General features: G+C 44.4%; 1 protein-coding gene and 1 pseudogene across 4 annotated transcripts in view; both read left to right on the top strand.

Moving 5' to 3' along the window:
* RCAN2 (regulator of calcineurin 2) overlaps positions 1 to 20,696 on the top strand; it is a 273,661-nt gene that overhangs the window by 96,515 nt on the left and 156,450 nt on the right. The gene's annotated exons all lie outside the window — the stretch shown is intronic.
* On the top strand, positions 108 to 2,262 carry LOC122219250 (annotated as a pseudogene).

The following is a 20,696-nucleotide window of genomic DNA, read 5'->3' as shown; positions in this document are numbered from 1 at the left end:
CCCAGAATGTTTTTGGTTCTAGAACAGTGTTTCTCAAACCCGAGCAGTGTGCAGACACATGGAAAAGGAAAACAAAATGTCTAGACTTCAATTTAATAGTTTTCACAATGTGCTGCCTGAGTGAATACAACACAAAGCTAAACAGGCACAGGGTGTCCATGAACGCCATGCTGGCTCTCCAGATTGTGCTGAGCAGGGACCACACGGAAGCAACTCTACCTAAGGGCCCTGCAGTGGGCGTTGATCTTGGCACCACCTGCTCTTGTGTGGGTGTCTTCCGGCACAGGAAAGTGGAAATGATCAGGGAAATCAAACCACCCCAAGTTATGTCACCTTTAGTGACACCAAACCATTGATTGATCCGGTCGCAATGAATCTCAGCAACACGGTTTTTGATGCCAAGCACCTGATTGGACGTAGATTCGACGATGCTGTTGTCCAGTCCGATAGGAAGCATTGGCCCTTCATGGTGGTGAATGATGCTGGCAGGCCCAAAGTCCAAGCAGAATACAAGGGAGAGACAAAACTGTTTCTATCCAGAAGAGATGTCCTCTCTGGTTTTGACAAAGATGAAGGAAATTGCAGAGGCCTACCTCGGGAAGACTGTTCCCAAGGCGGTTGTCGCAGTACCTACTTACTTCAATGGTGCTCAGCGTCAAGCTAGCAATGATGCTGACCTGTTGCTGGCCTCAGTGTACTCAGATGCTGTGGCTGTTGCTTATGGCTTAGACAAAAAGGTTGGAGCTGAAAGGAATGTGCTCATCTTTGACTTCGGAAGTGGCGCTTTTGATGTGTCAGCTCTCACTATTGAAGAGGGGATCCTTGAGGTCAAATCTACATCTGGAGACACCCACTTAGGTGAAAAAGACTTCGACAACCGAATGGTCAACCATTTTATTGCAGAGTTCAAGTGTAAATGTAAGAAGGACATCAGCGAGAACAAGAGGGCAGTCCGTCACCTCCATACTGCTCGCAGATGTGCTAAGCATATACTTTCTTCCAGCACCCAGGCCAGTGTTGTTGTTTTTTTTTTTTAATTTTTTTAACGTTTATTTATTTTTGAGACAGAGAGAGACAGAGCATGAACGGGGGAGGGGCAGAGAGAGAGGGAGACACAGAATCGGAAGCAGGCTCCAGGCTCTGAGCCATCAGCCCAGAGCCCGACGCAGGGCTTGAACTCACGGACCACAAGATCGTGACCTGAGCCGAAGTCGGACGCTCAACCGACTGAGCCACCCAGGCGCCCCCCAGCACCCAGGCCAGTATTGAGAGTGATTCTTTGTATGAAGGAATCAACTTCTATACCTCTATTACTCATGCCCAGTTTGAAGAATTAAGTGCTGACCTGTTCCACGGCACCCTGGACCCTGTAGAAAAAGCCCTTTGGGATGCCAAACTAAACAAGTCTTGGATCCATGATATTGTCCTGGTGGGTGGTTCTATCCATATTCCCAAATTCATAGACTTCTTCAAGACTTCTTCAATGGAAAGGAACTGAATAAGAGCATCAACCCTGATGAGGCTGTTGCTTATGATGCAGCTGCCCAGGCAGCCATTCTTTCTGGAGAAATATCTGAAAATGTTCAAGATTTGCCGCTGTTGACTGTCACTCCTCTTTCTCTTGGCATTGAAACTGGTAGAGGAGTCATGCCTGCCTTATCAAGGGCAATACCACCATTCCTACCCCTTTCCTAAGATTGAAGTCACTTTTGATATTGATGCTAATGGTATCCTTAGGGTCTCTGCTGTGGATAAGAGCACAGGAAAAGAGAACGAGATTGCCATCACAAAGGACAAGGGCTGCTTGAGCAAGGGAGACATTGAGCTCATGGTCCAGGAAGCCGAGAAGTACAAAGCTGAAGATGAGACGCAGTGGGACAAGGTGTCTTCCAAGAATTCACTTGAATCTCACACACTCAACATGAAAGCAACCATTGAAAGTGAAAAACTTCAGGGCAAAATCAACAATGAGGACAAACAGAAGATTCTTGACAAGTGTAATGAAGTCATCAACTGGCTTGATAAGAACCAGACTGCTGATAAGGAGGAATTTGAACATAGCAGAAAGAGCTAGAGAAAGTCTGCAACCCCACCATGACCAAGCTGTACCAGAGCGCAGGAGGCGTGCTGGGAGGAATGTTTTGGGGCTTCCCTGGTGGTGGAGCTCCCCCATCTGGTGGTGCCTCCTCTGTGCCCACCATTGAAGAGGTTGATTAAGCCAACCTGAGAATAGGTCTAGCATTGTTCTGCATGAGACGTTTGAAGGACCCAAATTGGCAGCAAATGCCATGGAAGTTTTAAAGTCAAGCTGCTGTAGTAGTAAATAAACTAGGCATCCTTGATACTTGAATATGGAATGTGTGTGCAGGGGAAGGAAATAAACATTGCACTTTATAAGCACTGTATGGTAAGTGGAAAATGCAATGTCTTAAATAAAACTGTATTTAAAATCGGCACCAAAAATAAAATAAAATAAATAGGCACAAAGTCCCTATACTTGCTGCTTTCATATAGGCCAAACATTAAATACAACAAAAACTAAAAATAACCACTATAAAACACTGGCTAATTTAGTGTGACTGATGATATTCTTTGCTAGTTGATTCACTGATCACAATGTGAACTGGGTACTGAATGCTGACTCAAGTTCTTTGGAGTTTGGCATGCCCCATATTCTCCAGGACTTTCTCTCTTGGAAGTTCTGCAAACCCTAATTTGTGCAGCAGGCTGTACAAATACGTCTATTACATTTGACTTGTTTCTTTTCTCATTAGTCTGTGAGAATTAGAGTAGCAGCCATGTCAACCTTGCAGACATAAAAATAAATGCCATTATGGGCTCTGGTCATCTGTGATGTACCATGATCGTCCAGATGATCCAGAAGATGTCAATATTACTGTGTTAAGGTTGTCATCTAAATGAAAACACCACATTAAACATTCTCATAGTAGTAGCCATGGACCACTTTGAATACATCTTTGGAACTCCGTTGACTCACCACAGCTTAGAAACACTGGTTTATACAGAACCTGGGCTTAATATATGAATTACGTTTTTTTTCATTTTACATTTATTACAAATATAATAGATATTCACTGTAGACATTTCAGAAAATTGAAATAATTCAAAAAATGAAATAAACACTATAATGCCATCATGCAGAGAAAAGGCACCGTTAACATTTAAATATCTTTTGTTTCACTGTGCAAATACATGTGTATGCATATTGTTCTGTACCCTATTGAAGAACTTTTCTTCACTTAGCAAAGCACTGAGGGCAGCTTTCCAGATTACTAAATATTCTCCTACAATAACATTTTGATTGCCTTCAATTCGTCAATTCTTGGTGTCTGTCAGAATGTTCTTAATTGAATATTTAGATTGTTTCCAGTTTTCTGCCATCATAAATTATGCTGTGATAAATGAGCTTATTCCTGAGTTTTGTTACTCGTGAATAATGAGTCTATTTACTCGTGGGATATTGTCCTAGTATTATAACTCCTACATGAAAGAGAATGCAAAATTTAAAAGATTTGTGCACATACTAATTTTATGAATCAAATATGTTAAAATAAAGACGTGGTGGTGATAACTCATAGCTGGATGAGGACGCATGGCTTAGGTGATTGTGAAAAATGATTGGTTCATTATTGGTACTCTGGGACAGAGAAAGCTGACTTAAAATGAAAACTTTTTAACATCATAGGGCAGTAATTATTTGCATATAAAGGGCCTATTATTGTTTTAAATGAATGAATACATGATTTTTTTTCTTACTTTTTTGGAAATAATTATAAACTCAGAAGAAGTTGCAAAAATAGTACGGAGAGATCCCCTGTACCCTTCCTTCAGCTTTCCCCAGAGGTAGCATGTTACTTAACTATGGTACGTTATCAGAACCAGGATATTGGTATTGGGATTATACTATTAACTAGATTATAGAGCTTACTCAGATTTTACCAATTTTTATTTATTTTTTAAATTTTTTTAATGTTCATTTATTTTTGAGAGAGACAGAGCATGATCAGGAGAAGGGCAGAGAAAGAAGGAGACACAGAATTGGAAGCAGGTTCCAGGCTCTGAGCTGTCAGCAAAGAGCCCAGCGCAGGGCTCCAACTCGCCAGTGGTGAGATCATGACCTGAGCTAAAGTTGGACACTTAACCAACTAAGCTACGCAGGTGCCCCAGATTTTACCAAATTTTACATCTATTCACTGTGTGTGTGTGTGTGTGTGTGTGTGTGTGTGTGTGTTGTTCTATGAAATTGTCTCATATGTGGACATTCTCCTTAGAGAACCGTTCCATCATCACTACACGGGAACTCCCTTCGACGATCCTTTCCGGCCTCCCCTTCCCCTCACCCCCTGGAAATCATTGTTCTGTTCCCCACCTCTATAATTTTGTCATTTTTAGAACGTTACATGAATGAAGCCACACTAGGGCATTTGTTGTGAAACACAGTAACTTCAACAAGCCTGGGAAGTATGCCCTAGGTTTCTGTTTACTCTTTGGCCATCAAGGTTGTTGTAGCTGAGATCAGATGGGAGAGATGTCTCTTTGACATCATTGTAACGAACAAAAATCCCCTAAAAGCTAGAAACGTATTCTATTCAGTTTCGTATCTCTGTCATCCTGGATGATACTCATTATATGTAATAGCCTATATGGAACAATGCCTGAAGCGATCGGAATCGACATGAGCTGTAGATTCATCAGCTTCACCATGGCACCGGACACCCTCGCACCTCAACCCTGCCTGGCACCTCGCACCTCAACCCTGCCTGGCACCTCGCACAGTGCCAGGCAGATGTTGTTGGTATGTCTTAGTCAGCTTGGGCTGCTATCACAAAAATACCATAGATGGGATGGCTTTAAACAACAAACAAGTATTTCTGACAACTCTGGAGGCTGCTAAGTCCAAGATCAAGGTGCTGGCAGATCCGGGGTTTGGTGAGGGCCCCCTTCTTGGTTTGCAGATGGTCGTACTCTTGCTGTGTCCTCACATGGTGGAGAGCAGAGACATGGAGCGAGCTCTTGTGTCCCCTCCTTAAAAGGATACTAATCCCATTCATGAGGGCTCCACCCTTTGGCTTATTTCCCAAAGACTTCACCTCCTAATATTATCCTATTTGGGGTGTGGTTTCAAAATATGCATTTTGGGGGGACACAGGCATTAATTCCATGTCGAGGCACCAGATAAATGTCTTTTGAATGAATGAGGCATTATTGTGTCTCTTTTATGGTTCCTCTGGCCCAAATCCCAGAAGTCTGTAGGCCTTCTGTGTGGTGTTCTCACAGCTAAGCAAGAATAAGATGTGCATCCTTTACAATTCTGAACACCATGTTGACAAACCCTGGAGCAGTAACCCTCAGTGCAAGGCCGTGGAATAAAGAAATCCAGTCTACGTTTGGTCCTACTGCTTCTACCGACCTTACATTTAATCTTCTCTTGTTAATACAAGTGATTCTAAACTTATGCCCAAGATCCAGACAAGAAACATAGGGAGAGAATGTGGAATTCAATCACGGAGCAAAGACATTAGGTGAATCTAATTGAGGGGGAAAAGAAACTAGCTGCAACTTGGTTAAGGGAGCAGAATTTCTTCTCCCTAAATTAGGTGATAAAACACTGAAATAAGCAAATGGTAAAAATTGGTCTAAGGCATAACTAGAAATATATTCAATATGCAGGGCTCTGAAACTAACTCCAACTGGAAGAACTGGGCATTGGGTCCCCTGCTGACATAGCTCACAGAACTAAACAGTTAGAAAGACACCAGCTTGTTCATCTGGAATCTGGGTAGAATCAGCTTTGAAACACAGTGCCCGGATCCCATGGCTAGATACTGAATTTGACAGATAAATGTGTCACAGTCCTGAATCTTTGACCCAGAGAACATGGCACCCCTGGCGGGTTAATGTTTCTTCCCAAATTGGGAAAATGACTTTACAACCCACGGAAGATGCTAAAGGAAGCAGAGAGATGATGAAATGAGCCAACCTCCATAGCCCTAATGCTTCTCTGCTAAGTTTAGGAATGCATCTTGCCATCAGTTTTATTTGTGGTTAGACGCTATTAAAGGTGTTGGAAATGGTCTGACATAATATTGCAGAATTAGCCTTGAAGTTTGATTTGAAATGTGTAATTAATATTAGACGTATTAGTTTATTTCGAGAGGAGTACACTACCTTGATTACATACGTACATTGTTTTTTTACCTATTTAAGAGCTCAGCCTTGAGCACAGCTGATTCTTCCCCATTGTAGCATTTTCTCCATCTGGTTCTCAGGATCCTACCTTGCCCGAGGCCTGTGCTATAGCCGCTTTGCTGATTTGTCTTCCTCTGTTCAACCTCAAGTTGGAGTGCTCAGACTCAGCCTTGGCTCTACCTTTCCACTCTCCCTAGCCCCATCCCATCTCACAGCGTAAACACCACGGATGCACTGGTGACCCTCCAATGCACGTATCTGACCTGGTTCTCTGTTCTGAGATCCCAAATTGGATCTTCGTCTGCTCTTTGGCATCCCTGCTCCCGTCAAGGCCTCGCAAACCTTGTAGACCTAAGCCCAATTCATGACCCATACCACCGCCACCCTATCACGACCCCTGGCAGTTTCTTTCCCTTAAGGGTTCCCCATCTCAGGAGATAGCAAGAAACTCTTCCTTTTAGTTGTTCACGCCGACATTCTTACAGTCATCCATGACTCTTCCCTTTTTCTCATGAGGCACAACCAGTCTTATCAGGGAATGTGTTCGCTGCTTCTTCAAAGCATGAACTACCATGGAACTACCATTTCTATTTCCACTATCTCCACTGCTTCTACCCAGGTGGATCCACACCACCATCATCTCTTACCTGGATTACTGCGACTGCCTATTAGATAGTCTTCCTTTTTTGCTCTAGTCCCCACACATGAATGAAGGAGATCCTGTTTAAAAGGTAAGGCAGATCCCGTCTCCCCAATGCTCAAAACCCTCCACTGGCTCCCATTTCATGAAAGATAAAAGCGAAAGTCTTACAGTATCCCACAAGGCCCCATGTGACCTACTTTTTATATAGAAAATGTAAAAGGAAAAGGAAAATAGAGGGCATGAATAAAAAGTGTAGCAGTCTCTCAGGCAGCGAAGAACTTCCACTTATCTATTGAGATCCTGAAGAATCAGTTATACATAGCCCATATCTATAATAAGAAATCTCCAACGTGAGTCTGAATGTCCTGACTTTTGGACCAGTTTTTATCCATTGGACTGTGTTCAATAATTCTACCACACCCTGCTTTTATTCTTCTAGCATGGCCGGCCACATTTTGAACTAATAAGTCATAAATGTGGAACTGGCATAGGCACTAATGAAAAGTAATGCAGGACTTATTCAGCACATTTTAATTTACGCAAATGCCAAATCGTAGAAGCTCCGCTGACGTCTCTCGGTTAAGACCTGTGTATAAAGAACTTATTTTGGAACCTTTTTGTCTAGATTTACTGCTGCTGACGAATAGAGTTCTTGAATTCTAGGGTGCTCAGCACCTGTCAAGGACTTAAATCTGATCACTGCTAATAACAACAGTGTATCACTTCCTTACCAAACAAGAGAAGCATCAGCTATTGTTAGAACAACGCATCCTTTTGAATAGACCCTGCAGGGCATTGTCACAAAGCGTGAGCTGTGGAGGGGTGACTGGTGTGGCTCAGCTTTCAAACATAAGTCATCTTGCACGTTAGTTATCATTCAGACTTGAAAACACAGGCCCTAAGGACTTACGTTTCCACAGCATTCAGGCGTGTTCACCTGGAGCGAGATTTGCTGATTTACTCTGAAAGTGTGCTCACAGTGTTGGCCATGCTGGTGGTTGCAGGCAGGGTGGGGAAGAGGTGAGGAGAAGCTGGGCCCTGGGAGACTGGGGAGAAAACAGGCAGGTGGAAGAGAAAACGTAGGAGGCTCCACCGACCACCACAAACTAGATGAATTCAAACCAACTAAAACAAAACGTAAAAAGAAAGAAAGAATTCAGAAGAGGCTCCAAGAGGCAAGAAAAAAGGTAGTAAGTGGCCAGGCATTCTGTGGAGAAGCCAGTAAGTGCCAGAGAAGGGAGGCAAGAGAAAGGAGAAGCAGGAGGGTAGGGAAATGGATAATGTAGGAGAGGGCGGAGAGAACCATCCTTTTAGGAGCTAGCTGTGATGCTTCCTTTTCCTGGCAATCGGGGGCAGGGTTCAAGTATTACATGCTAAAAAGGCGATCTGTTCCTTTGTCAGAAATCCAAGTACTCCAAGTACGGTGTATGGAAAGTTCTGTGTCCTGACACCATCATCCATAAGAAATGCCCTTCACCTCACCATTTCCTCTGGGACAGAAAGTCTGACCAAAAGGGGTAGTAGCCACGTTTTTATTGAGCAATTACTACATGCCACTTGCTGCACTGAGTGCTCCGTTTGCGTGATCTCAGTGAATTCTTACAGCGCCACGAGGCAATAAATGTCATTATCCCCGTTGTCACAGGAGTCGGAACTGGCAGTGAGAGAAAGTTGCCCACAGCTAGTTCGAGCCGTGGCTTTAAATTCATGGACATCGGCTCCCAAACCCCACACTTAAACAAGTGTAGTAAATGGTGATACGTAACACATTGAAACACTATTAGGAAGAATTTCAAGGTCATCTGGTTCCATTGTCAAATTCTGGGCTGTCAACTCTTTCAGGCTGATGATGGGATTTTTTTTTTTTTTTAACGTTTTATTTATTTTTGAGACAGAGAGAGACAGAGCATGAACGGGGGAGGGGCAGAGAGAGAGGGAGACACAGAATCGGAAGCAGGCTCCAGGCTCTGAGCCATCAGCTCAGAGCCCGACGCGGGGCTCGAACTCACAGACCGCGAGATCCTGACCTGAGCTGAAGTCGGCCGCTTAACCGACTGAGCCACCCAGGCGCCCCGATGATGGGATTTTTAATGGTCTGTTGCAAAGTTAGAAAAATAAAGCCATTATTATGAAATTTTAATATCACCAAGTTTACTTAGAGCATTTTTTTAAATGTTTATTTATTTTTAAGAGACGGAGAGACAGAGTATGAGTGGGGAAGGGGCAGAGAGAGAGCGTGAGACACAGAATCCGAAGCAGGCTCCAGGCTCTGAGCTGTCAGCACAGAGTCCAATGCGGGGCTCGAACCCACCAGCTGTGGGATCAGGACCTGAGCCAAAGTCGGACGCTCGACCGACTGAGCCACCCAGGCGCCCCTCTTAGAGAATTTCTTATTCTGATAGTGTGTCATTCTTTTTTCATAAGTCTCTAAAACAATGACCTTTCTTTAATGAAAATATGTTAATGATGGTTGGGTTTCTATTCATATATGTAGAAATATAAATACTTGGTGACCCTGTGTTGCCACCTGCCATGTTTCAAGTTGTACTTGTCTAGGAAATCCAAAGCTCTAGGGACCACTGATCCAGTTTTAACCTATACTTGGGAATTCCCCACAACATCCCTGAAAGATAGCCACACAGGTTTTTTGGGTTTTTTTCCATATTTCCAATGATAGAATTCACTACTTTTTCTAATGTTTATTTATTTATTGAGAGGGAGAGAGTGCTAGCACATGCAAGAGGGGAAGGGGCAGAGAGAGAGGGAGAGAGAGAGAATCCAAAGCAGGCTCCACACTTTCAGCGCAAAGCCCAGCACTGGGCTCAATCCCATGAACCATGAGATCATGACCTGAGCCAACTTTAAGAGTTGAACGCTCAACCGACTGGGCCCCTCAGGTGCCCCAAGAATTCACTACTTTTTCACAGAGTCCCTGCTCTATTGGGAAAATTTTCTTCCTTTTATTGAATTACAGTCTGTCTTTATCTCATTAATGGAACAACAAAGAATAAGCATATCCTACTAGATTTGAAGGCAAATGTGTGAGGCACCCATCACCCATACTTTCCTCCTTCCAATACTTGCATATTGGCTGTCTTACCCATCATGCACTAGATGCCGCTTCATGAAAGCAGAGAGACCCTTTCCCTAGCGCCTAGGATGGTGCCTGGCGCAGAAGAGGTAAGCAACCAATATTTGCAAAATGAGTACTTTGTAAATGCAGACATTCGATAAATATCTGCTGAATTTAATAATACAGCTAATCATCATCTACTTGACGGCACTTTAAATTTTATTTTAATTTTTTTTTTACCTTTGATTTATTTTTGAGAGACAGAGCATGAATGAGGGAGGTGCAGAGAGAGGGGGAGACACAGAATCCAAAGCGGGCTCCAGGCTCTGAGCGGTCAGCACAGAGCCCGACGCAGGGCTCGAACCCACGAACTAAGAGATCATGACCTGAGCCGAAGTCGGACAGTTAACCGACTGAGCCACCCAGGTGCCCCAGCGCTTCAAATTTTTAATGGTTGAAGTCAGCTTTCATGCCCCCAGTAAGTCTTCTTTCTTTTTCCAGACTAAGAATGACCAATCCCCTGAGTTGCTTCCCCCGTGATAGATTTTAGGCTCTTGCTTGTGTTCTGCCTTTGCACCACCCCAGAGCATAAGTGGAGTTCCCAAAGCTTTGCCTGAACACCGGAAGCAGGGCACCATGGGGCTTTGCCACGGCCAGCTCCAAAGGGTGTGTTTCCGCTCTGACCTTCATAACACGGCTGAAGCCTGCGTTGTTTAGGTCACATTATATGGTTATCTATTTAGCGTATGCTTGAGACATCTCCTGAATCCTTGTTACATTTCTTTTTATCAGGTAAAAATGTCTAGCTTCGGGCAACACTTAACATCTATCCCCTTTACATTTCATATTGGTTTTTGACCTATAATTTAGCCTATTGAAAGCCTTTTAAATGTTGATTTTTCATTCCTTCATTCACTCAAACCATTGGTTAGTGAGCATGTACAACCCAGCAGGACCCATCTTCAAAGCCTCTCTCCTCTCTACCTTAGTGTCCGCGGTGAGCACAATAAACACGTATTCTTTGTATCATCATTCCCCTGACCTGCCACAGTCCTCTGGGTTGACGTCTTCTCATAATCAATACTCTCGTGATCGGTAGTTTAATGAGCTATAAATCCTTCAGCTTCCGCTGTCATGTAGCCCCTGCTGTCCTCGGGATAGAAAGAGAACCTCGTCCAGGGTTTTGTTAGCTCATGCTCTCAAGATTTGAAATGTATCCCCGGGAGCAGAGTAGATTGCCCTCTGAAGAAGGAAAGAGATGGCCACGTGGTCTGCTGCACAAGTCAGCCTCATAAGTGAAGACGCCCGCCCTGGACATGCACAGCTTCCGGCAGAGCTGGGAGCCGTGACTCTTCCCAAATGCTGTGGGCTGAGGCCATCAATTCTCTTGCACCAGCCCTGCCCTGCCCTTCCCGTCCATCAGCTGCAATTCAGCAGCCACATCTCCGGGGAACCCTTTCATGCCGGGTACTGTCCCCACAACAGCCCCGCGCCGGGCCTGCGTGTCACAAACAAGGAAACTGAGGCACAGGGCAGTTGTGAAACTTGCCCAAGTCTGGGAGTTGGAGAAACGGAGCTGGAGTGTGGACCAGGCTGCCGGAGCCCACAGAACCTACCTCTCCCCTCTGCTGTAGGAGCTGTGGTTTCAGAGCCTGGCTGGCCTTTGCCTCGCCTTCCTTTGCTCAGGGCTGTTCCGAAAGACTCTCTCGTTCCCCTCACCATGCATTTGGCTGCCATGACATCCAAACATTCTACTGTGTACTTCACGTACATGTGCTCACTCAGCTGCAGACGAGGGAGCTCTTATTATTCTGTTTATAGATCAGGACACAGAAAGAGGGAAGTAACTTTCTCAACATCAATATGCTTCCAAAAATGTATCTCACTGCTTCAGGGCCCTATTTACTCTGCTTCTATCTACCCACTTCTGAGTTCTCTAGACGAAGTCGTTCCCAACCCTCTGCTGACGACATTCCCTGAGAGTCTAGTAATCTTTACAGAAACATGGTTAAGGGGATTCAACTGGACTTCTGTAAAGCAGTGGAAGTTTATAGTAACCAGTTTTTTTTTTCGTTTGTTTGTTTTTGTTTGACTTTAATGATAACAGGTCAAACACTAAACATAAACGCATTACGTAAAAAAACTTCAAAAGAAGATAGGAGAGCTCCAAATGTCACTTTCCATAGGGAACCTACCTGTAGTCATGCTTTATGCAAAGGTTGGATTTTTCTATTTGGAGAGGCTTAGCCCTGGGGTTTGAATCTGTGTTCTAGAATGATCACAAGTACAGTGGGAACATTATCCTTCTCATACAGTATATTTGGTGCTCCATTTGCCTTTGATTTATAAAATAGTAACAGTTTTGAACCAAGTTGTCCCAGGTGGGACTCGAAATAATTTCACATTATAGTCAGGGGCACAGAGTTCACCTTCTCTGCCTGTCCTGAGTCCTCTTCAAGATTCTTCCATTTCACTGAGATCATTCTCTGATATCAACTGCCTTGAAAACCCCCTCTGGTTTCCCTGGGATCATATTTTCAACCGTTTTGCTTGTAACATCGAGCACACGCTTAACATTTAATTACTTGAATCAGAATTAGTTCAGAGTGTGGTCTGGTCAACTTTCAGTTTTATTTGGTCTCAGATAGTGATGGTACTTGTTCACCTCTCTTTATTCTTAGCATTTCATAAGGTAAAGGACCATCGAGGTGGATGTTTGACAGAAGCACTTTTTTTTTTATTATTATTATGTGACAGGAACTTTGCCGTCATCCTGTTATCTTGCATTCCCAAATCATCTGACCCGGTAGTGATAGAGGCTCCTTGGCAATCTCAGTACCCACTTGAAATATTGCTCCTTCACAACATGGCAGCCTAGGGGTGCCCGGGTGGCTCAGTCATTTGAGCGTCTGACTTCGGCTCAGGTCATGATCTCATGGCTGGTGAGTTCAAGCCCCGCATCGGGCTCTGTGCTGATGGCTCAGAGCCCGGAGCCTGCTTTGGATTCTGTGTCTCCCTCTCTCTCTGCCCCTCCCCTGCTCATGCTCTCTCTCTGTCAAAAATAAACACTGAAAAAATTAAAAAAAAAAAAAAAAGAACATGGCAGCCTAATTGAAGGCATGAGTCTGAGACTCAATGGAGATAATAGGTGGAGAACATTGGTGAGTCCTGAGTAGACTCGGGAAGGCTATAAAGCCACTATCTTGTTTTCTTTGCATTCACAAGCCAAATAGGACAACGAGCTCTAGAACAGCTACGTAAGGTGCAGCACACACACACTGTGCACTGAGCGTGATACCACAAGCACAGAGATGCATCACACGGGATGGAACCCGGAGGAGGTAAGGATGGGCTCGTGGGGAGGCTGGTACCCAGGCAGATCACTTCACTATCATCAATGCCAAGGGAGCATCGAGGCGAGGGGGGCTGAGGTTCCAGGGACCCTTCCTGAGGGAAATAATTGCTAGGCTGCATCTTAAAGAGTAAGAGGAAAGAGGAAAAGCACATTCCAGTGAGAGGGAACAGCAGGAAGAAAACTGAGGAAGCCTAGAACAGCAGGCTGAGTGCAAATGGCTGTAAAAATTTTGCTATCGACACAGTGCAGAGAAGGAGCCAGGAGAGACCTGAGAGAAGTCTTGCCCTGGGGGTTCGCACGGAATCTGGCTTGCCTTCCTCCTGCAGAGTCCAGACTGCATCCCGTAGCCACAGGGAAACTTTGAAATTATTTGTTCTCTTAAATAATTAGTATTTGCCTGATGTCAGTCTTCCGCTCTTTTTTGTGTTTTTTGTTTCTCACGTTCCCCTAAAGTTGCTCACAAAATTTTCTGCTTCTAGAGCTTTGCCTCATTTGCATATCTTCATCCTGTCTTGCATCCCTACCTCATCCTGTCAATCATGCTCTGCTCTCTCCAGCCTGAATATTATTTATAGCGATAGACGAGTTGCAAATCAGGAGTAGGGCAATGGTGCCTCTTCCATCGAATGCGATTCCTGGGATGTGGCGGTTTCTCCGATGCGTTGCCCAGTTCCCCTTCCTGTGGATTTGTACCTCTCCTCTGTATTTTCCTTGGGTTGGAATTGGCCTCCTGTGGTTGAGTACGCTTATAAAAATGCTTTTGGAGCAAAGTGATTGGTAGGAAAAGCTCGAGCCTGAAAGCCAGAGAAACCCAGAGATTCTTTCTGTGGTCTTTATGATAATGTTTTATTATGGAAAATTTCAAACACGTACAAAGTAAACAACATGTGTGATGAACCCTGTCATCCAGCTTCAGCCATTACCAGGGCTCTGCCATTCTTCTTCTCTCCATGACTCTACTCACTCCTCATGCTTCGCAAGATGTTTTTTTCAAGTGCTTTATTTGCGAGGTAAAATCTACATGCAGGGTAACGCGGAATCTTAACTAGAGTTTAGACGAACGTGTATACATGTGTGTGTCCCATTCCCCTTTTACCATAGAGACCACTTCTCCAGCAGGCTCCCTTGTATGACTTCCCAGTTAATCTCCCCATCACCAAGAGGCCAGCACTGTTTGCCTTATTTCACCATTGATAAGTTTTGCCCATTCTAGAAGTTCATATAAATGGAACCCTATAATATATGTTGTTTTTGTGCGGGGCCTCAATTGTTCACCATCTTCTAATGGGTTTGGCTTTGAATTTCTCTTTTTAGTGCCTGTATGTCGTTGGATGAGTTATGTAGCCTCTTTGAGACTCAGTTCCCTTTTCTAGAAAACAGAGTAACAGTGATAAAAATTAACAAAAATTAAATGGGCTTTAAGATAATAGAAGTGTCCTCTCTAATGCAAACTAATGCTAATTATGCTGCACCCGAGATGTGGGAATGTGGTCACTTTCAGGGTTTACTTCTTGTCTGCAAAGATAGATAGTCCATATTTGCTCATTTTCCACTGATAACTGCTTGTCTTCAAATATGATACCTGGATAGGCGTAATATATCGGTCAGCATCCAGGCAGGAAAACATCTCACACCAGTTCATAGTTCAACAGAAGGAATTTAACGCTGGGAACTGGTTGCAAGGTGTTTGTAGAACTGAAGAAGCCATGAGACAAACTGGAAATTAACGAAGCAGGAATCTAGCAGCACTCTCAGGGCTGAAGGGCCATGTGGAAGACTTGGTGTCCCCTGTCCCCCCAGAAGTAGGGCCTGTGGCAGGTCCTAGAACCTCCTAGAAGGCTGCTGGGAATATGGAGAAGATGCTTTCACTGCCAGGGATACCTCCTAAAGCCGAGGTGGGGGAAGGTGTGGAGGTAGACCTTCCCCTTCCTCCTGTACCCAGTCTCCTGTTAATGTACCCGGTGCCTAGGGAGCCTGGGAAAGAGTGGCAGGAATCAGTGATCCACACTGACTCCGCAGCAGAGTAGGGAAGTCAGGGATCAACAGGAAAATGATCAGCACATGTAGGCAGAGAGAGAGAGAGAGGAGAAAACATACGCAGAGATACTTAAGAAAATTGCACTCAGTGATAATTAACATTGTGGTAATTCTTACCTTCCCGTAGTACTGACCAATAGAATTTTCTGCGATGATGGCAATAGTCTGTACCTGCTCTGTCCGGTAAGGTACACATTAGCCACATGTGGTTACTGAGTTCTTAAGAAGTGGCTAGTACAAGAGAGGAACTGAATTTTTCACTTTTATTTCACTTTAATTGATTTAAATTTAAATAACTGGCTAGTGGCCACCATATTGCCCAGCACAGCTTATGGACTATCATGCATTCATTAGTTCATATGTATATTCAGTAAGCACATTTTGAGTTGGGGGACCCGGACACCATGTTAGGAACTAAGAACACCCAGCAGACTGGACCTGTGCTTCTAACCTTGAGGAACTCAAACTTCTCTGGTCCAGCCAGAAAAGTTTAAGAGGTGGAGTCAAGAGTTATTCCCTTGAGAAGGTGTGAGGGCGAGAGAAGAGGAAACATCAAACTGGCTGCCAGTGGGCCTTTGCCTCGACTGTGTCTGACTCCTGGAAAGCCTTCCCCTGCCACTCCTCTTCTCTCAGCCCGTCCTTCCTGATTCTCCTCTCTTCAAGGCACACTTCCAAGGCCTCTTCCTCCACGGAGTCTTCCCCGGTTGCTTCTCTGAGGTGTCTAAAATAAACTCCTCTCGTGTTTTGTCTCCACTCTGACCGCTTTCATCATGTTCTACTTTGTGTTCGAATTCTTGCTCTAGGCTTGTTTCTCTCTCCGACCAGCTTCCTGACGAGAGGACTTAGGTTGGTTCTGTTCTTTGTCCCAGATAGCACTTAGTACCACACGTAGTATATTGAAGATTCTCTGTACTGCTTGAAGACTGTTGGGAACCCAGTCTTCAGTTTCTTCCCCTGTAGCTGTTGAAGGGTGAACGAATTACCCTATAAACCCAAGTCCACCATCTAGAGGCCATGAGAAGTAACTTCATGCTGAACCTGTCAAGGAGAGGCTTCTCTTTCTCAGGCTGGTTCTTTGGTTTTTGTTTGTTTGTTGGCTTATTTGCTTGTTTTCCTGACATGTTTCCAGGAAACAACTGTAATGAAAAATCTGCTTTCCATTTCCGTATACAAACCAGTCAGTTCATCTACAATTAGAATTTATTTTGACATGTTAGCCTACACTGCTTTCTATGTGGTCTTACTTTGCTTACAAAACACAGGAATCTTACAAAAACACAGGATGACTATAGCAGTATTTAAACCAAATCATGCCCTGGAGCACTTTTATTAATAGACGCGCCCAAGACCGGCCGTGTGATGTCTCTACACTCACCGGGGGTTGGTTTTGCTGGGTTTGCATCGTTCCCACGTGTGCCACCAGATTTGCTTGAGGACAAATTGAGTTGCTGTCATTCTTCTGGGAATTGTTATCTTTGGCTCAAGGGGGGAGGTTTCTGTCCCACCACGGCTTCCTGAGGACTCCAGGGCTTAGCTGAATGGAGTTTCCATGACTGAAGCTGGAGAGTAGCCGGAGGACAGACATGGCATTTCGATCGGGAGCTCTTGCCATGTGGGAGGTACTGTTCTGGATAGGGGGTTGGGTTTTTCACAAAGAATATAATTTAATACTCCCAGTCACCTTGTGAGAAAGGGACTAGTAGTATTCCCAGTTTACAGATGCACAAATCAGAACTTGGAGAAGTTCAACGAATCATCCAAGGTGTAAATTTTAACCATTGGGAGCGAGTCTGGTGCCCAAAAGACCCTGTCCTTAACCACATCACCATCTTGTGTCCCACATGAGCATATAAAAACTGGAAAGCACGTGTTAGAAAACATGAGCCAATGCCTCAGGAGGTATTTACCTGGTAGGGTAGTTGCTGCAGCCAGGAAAGCCACTGAAGACATGACTTTGCCAGGTAAGATACAAAGTGCCAAAGAGTTTGGATAGGGCAGCTGTATGCTGTCACCTCGGATCCAAGGTGAGCAGGTAGGAACAGGATTCAGTGACCTTGACTGAAGTTTAATTGTTGGACTGTGGCCACAGGAAAGAGGAGAATTCCTGTACAGACTGAGCTTTCCTTTGTGAAATATTTTATGTTTAATAGCATCAATAACCATTTTAGGAAACCCACTGCAAATAAAAATCCTTGCCTGTGAGGTGGAACTGTAATATACAGTAGGATTACTATATAAAGGCTCAGTACCCTAAAACCCAATCCAGCTTGTATTTCTGTCTCCAGTCTGTTTTTGTGGAATGGGAGACAGCTCATCTCAGGTTCATTCTCACTGGATTGCTGTATTTTCACCCCTCCTTCCGTTTGTAGAGTCCAATTCTAGGAACTAGGAAAAACAAAAGCAGCAGATAAGACACCTCAACTAGAAGAGCAGGTGCTAAGAACTGGGAGGTGATACCCAGAGAGAGCAGAGGGACTTGTCCAAGGTCGGCCCGTTCACTTGTTGTAGCGCTGGGATTAGAATTCAGGCTTCCTGACTGTTCAAGCCTCTTCCCATTGTTTTATCTGCCTCTTGGGATTGTTCTCTTTGCTGTTGCTAGCACAGAAATCCAAACAGCGGAACATCATGTATCTTTCGGACTTAAGTCTTTTCTGGAATGAGAGGGGGTAGGGTAGTCATATGTATACTTCATTGAATATTTCAGGGTTTTTTGTACCTTGCCATGTTACATTGTGAACGGACTGAGAACATAGCTTGGGGGCCTCCAGGGACAAGAGACCCGAGGTAGGAAACACTGTGAGTATGGTTTTCTTGTATCGTTTTTCCAGGCACAGAAGTGCCGTCCTACACATCTAGCGTCTAGCGTATTTACTTTCTCTTATAAATTCTTGCTCTGCTAATTAACTTCTGTGCCACTTGTGATTTTATTCTTATTTAAAATAACTAACATATACGTAGTACCTTATAGTTTTTGAAGCGTGTTTACATGCACTCTCTTTACCTCTTCCTGTCAACACTGCTAAACAAAAAGTACAGGTAGTCTCGATCCCTACTTGGCAGATCGGAAATTGAATTACTAAACCAGGACTCAGTTCTCTTTACTCCTAGACCAGTGTTTATGCTGAACCTTTCCAAGAATGCCCACTTCCTGCCCTGAAGTGGGTTTCGGAATCCTTTAGAAGACTCATTAAAACACAGACGGGGGGGGGGCCCATCTCCAGAGTCTCTGATTCAGTAAAAGTCTGGGGTGGGATCCGAGAATTCACTTTTCTAACACATTCTTAGGGGAGGCACTTGCCGCTGATCCAGAGACTGTACCTTGAGAAGCGCTGCTCTGCAGCTTGGCCATAACGCCTCTGAACACTTGGCAGGTAATCAATCCCTCAACTGCTGAATACTGAAGTCCACAAAGCTCTGAATACTGGACGTTTTTTTCTGAAGGTTGGCGCGGTCTCGCTTGGCAGTAAATCCTGACCTGCGCTGAGGTGAGGCTGCTTCGTTTTCTTTACCCCTTGGTGTGACTGCTCATACAGTTTACCGCAGAAGCGGTAACATACTAGATTACAGGGGATGTCCCACGACTTTGTGGGGTGGGGGCGTTCTCTCCCAGACCCACCATAATTCCTTTTAGAATCTGAAAAACTCTGAAACCCAAAACACATCTAGTGCCAACGATTTCATAGAAAGGACTAAAAATGTGTACTAACCTGACAAGAGGGATCGTATTCTTCGCCTTTGATGTTGCAAAAGTGCCATTTTTGGGTAGCCCCGGAAGCGTACACATTTGAACGCAATACATACCTTTTGAGGCATCCTTTTGGAAGATTGTCTTCAAAAGCTTCTGTTTTTCGGCTGCCGAAATGCTGCTGCGTGCTGAGCTAGCTACAAGAAAAAGTGTTGAGCAGCCCTTCCCGCAGATACCTGGGCAAGTCCCAAGGACACAGTGATCTGAAATGAGTATTTCCTGCAGCTTAATTCCATTTAATAGGGACACCATCAATAACAACATTCACGCTTATGACCATACTTCCTCTAAAGCTTTGCTTTTCTACCTGGGAATGAAATGCCATTAAGGCTGCAGTTCAGGCTAAGGGGGAAGGAGAGGAGAGCTTAGTATTTTTATTTAATAATGAGTCAGGCTTAAATCATGAGACAATTATTCAGATCCCTCAAACATCATTTCATTTAAATGAGAATGCTTCTTAGACCTATTATAAAACCATAAAAATCACATTCATCAGGAAACATGAACCCACATTATAACGGGATTACCTGAAATTGCCTCAGCTAAAATGAGTTACAGAGAAAAAATATTTGCAACCTTCACAATCCATTTATCTGGAGTTTATAGTTTGGTGTTGTGTTCCCACAATCACTGAGCTGATGTAAATTGCGGTCCCTGGCCATGCTTTCCAGAACCCCCCTGTCTCTTGGATGGTGCTCTCGAGACTCAGAGCAGCACCATTTTAATCATTTTCGGAGACTGGTATCTCGTGTCCAGAGTGTGGTGCCCGGAAGCATCAGCCTCTTATCCCCAGTGGCAAGGAGGCTCTTTGTTGCCTGGTTCCCAGCACATACCCACATAATGAGCAAACTCCGTCTGCCCTCTTGGAGACTTATTTCTCCTAGCTTTGTGATGCTCACTTCCCTGCCTTCTGTTTTCTAGATCTGTGTGCACTCTCAGCTAGGGCCAGAATACATTCGTCTGAGTCATCGTATCACACTTACAAAGCCTATCGTGTCCCCATTTGGCTTCCATACCCTGGGCTGCCTGTTTCGTGTGCCGGGCCACTATTCCAGTCAAATGATTTGATTCAATGTGCACGTTAGGTGCAGAACCCTGTCGATAGATCCAAAGGGTTATCTGTCCAGTTTTCCAAAAGGAACAACTCTCTACACTGTCAGCACCATAACCCAATTAATTGTCAAGCATCTCCTCAAAATGATACCAATTGCGTTCTTAAGAGACTTCTCTTCTGGGTTCAGCATCTTCAACGAGGAGCGAGGCTTCATGCACGAGCACTGTTCAGCAGGACTGCCGCAGCATTGGTTTGTACATCCCATAACCCTAGGGGCATCCGGGTCCATGCGGCTGGCGCCCTGAGGCTTGTGCAGGTGCAACCTGCGGAACCAAATGTGGCAGCTGTCATTCGTCTCATGCTTTGTAAGTAAACATTCCAAGAATACAGGGCTCACTGAACCATCATCAAGCCCATACAGCCCAATATATATGGGATTTACATAAATCCCAGGTTGTTAATACTCCTATAGACCCCGCATTTCTATTTGGATAGGATCACTACACCTGAAGGCCAGATTTCAAGCTTAAGCAGTAGAATGATGATCATAATAGCACCTACCACTTTTGGAGTGGCTCA

This window comes from Panthera leo, chromosome B2, assembly GCF_018350215.1.
Source record: "Panthera leo isolate Ple1 chromosome B2, P.leo_Ple1_pat1.1, whole genome shotgun sequence".
Taxonomy (NCBI): domain Eukaryota; kingdom Metazoa; phylum Chordata; class Mammalia; order Carnivora; family Felidae; genus Panthera; species Panthera leo.
This window is presented reverse-complemented; position numbering and strand designations above follow the sequence as displayed.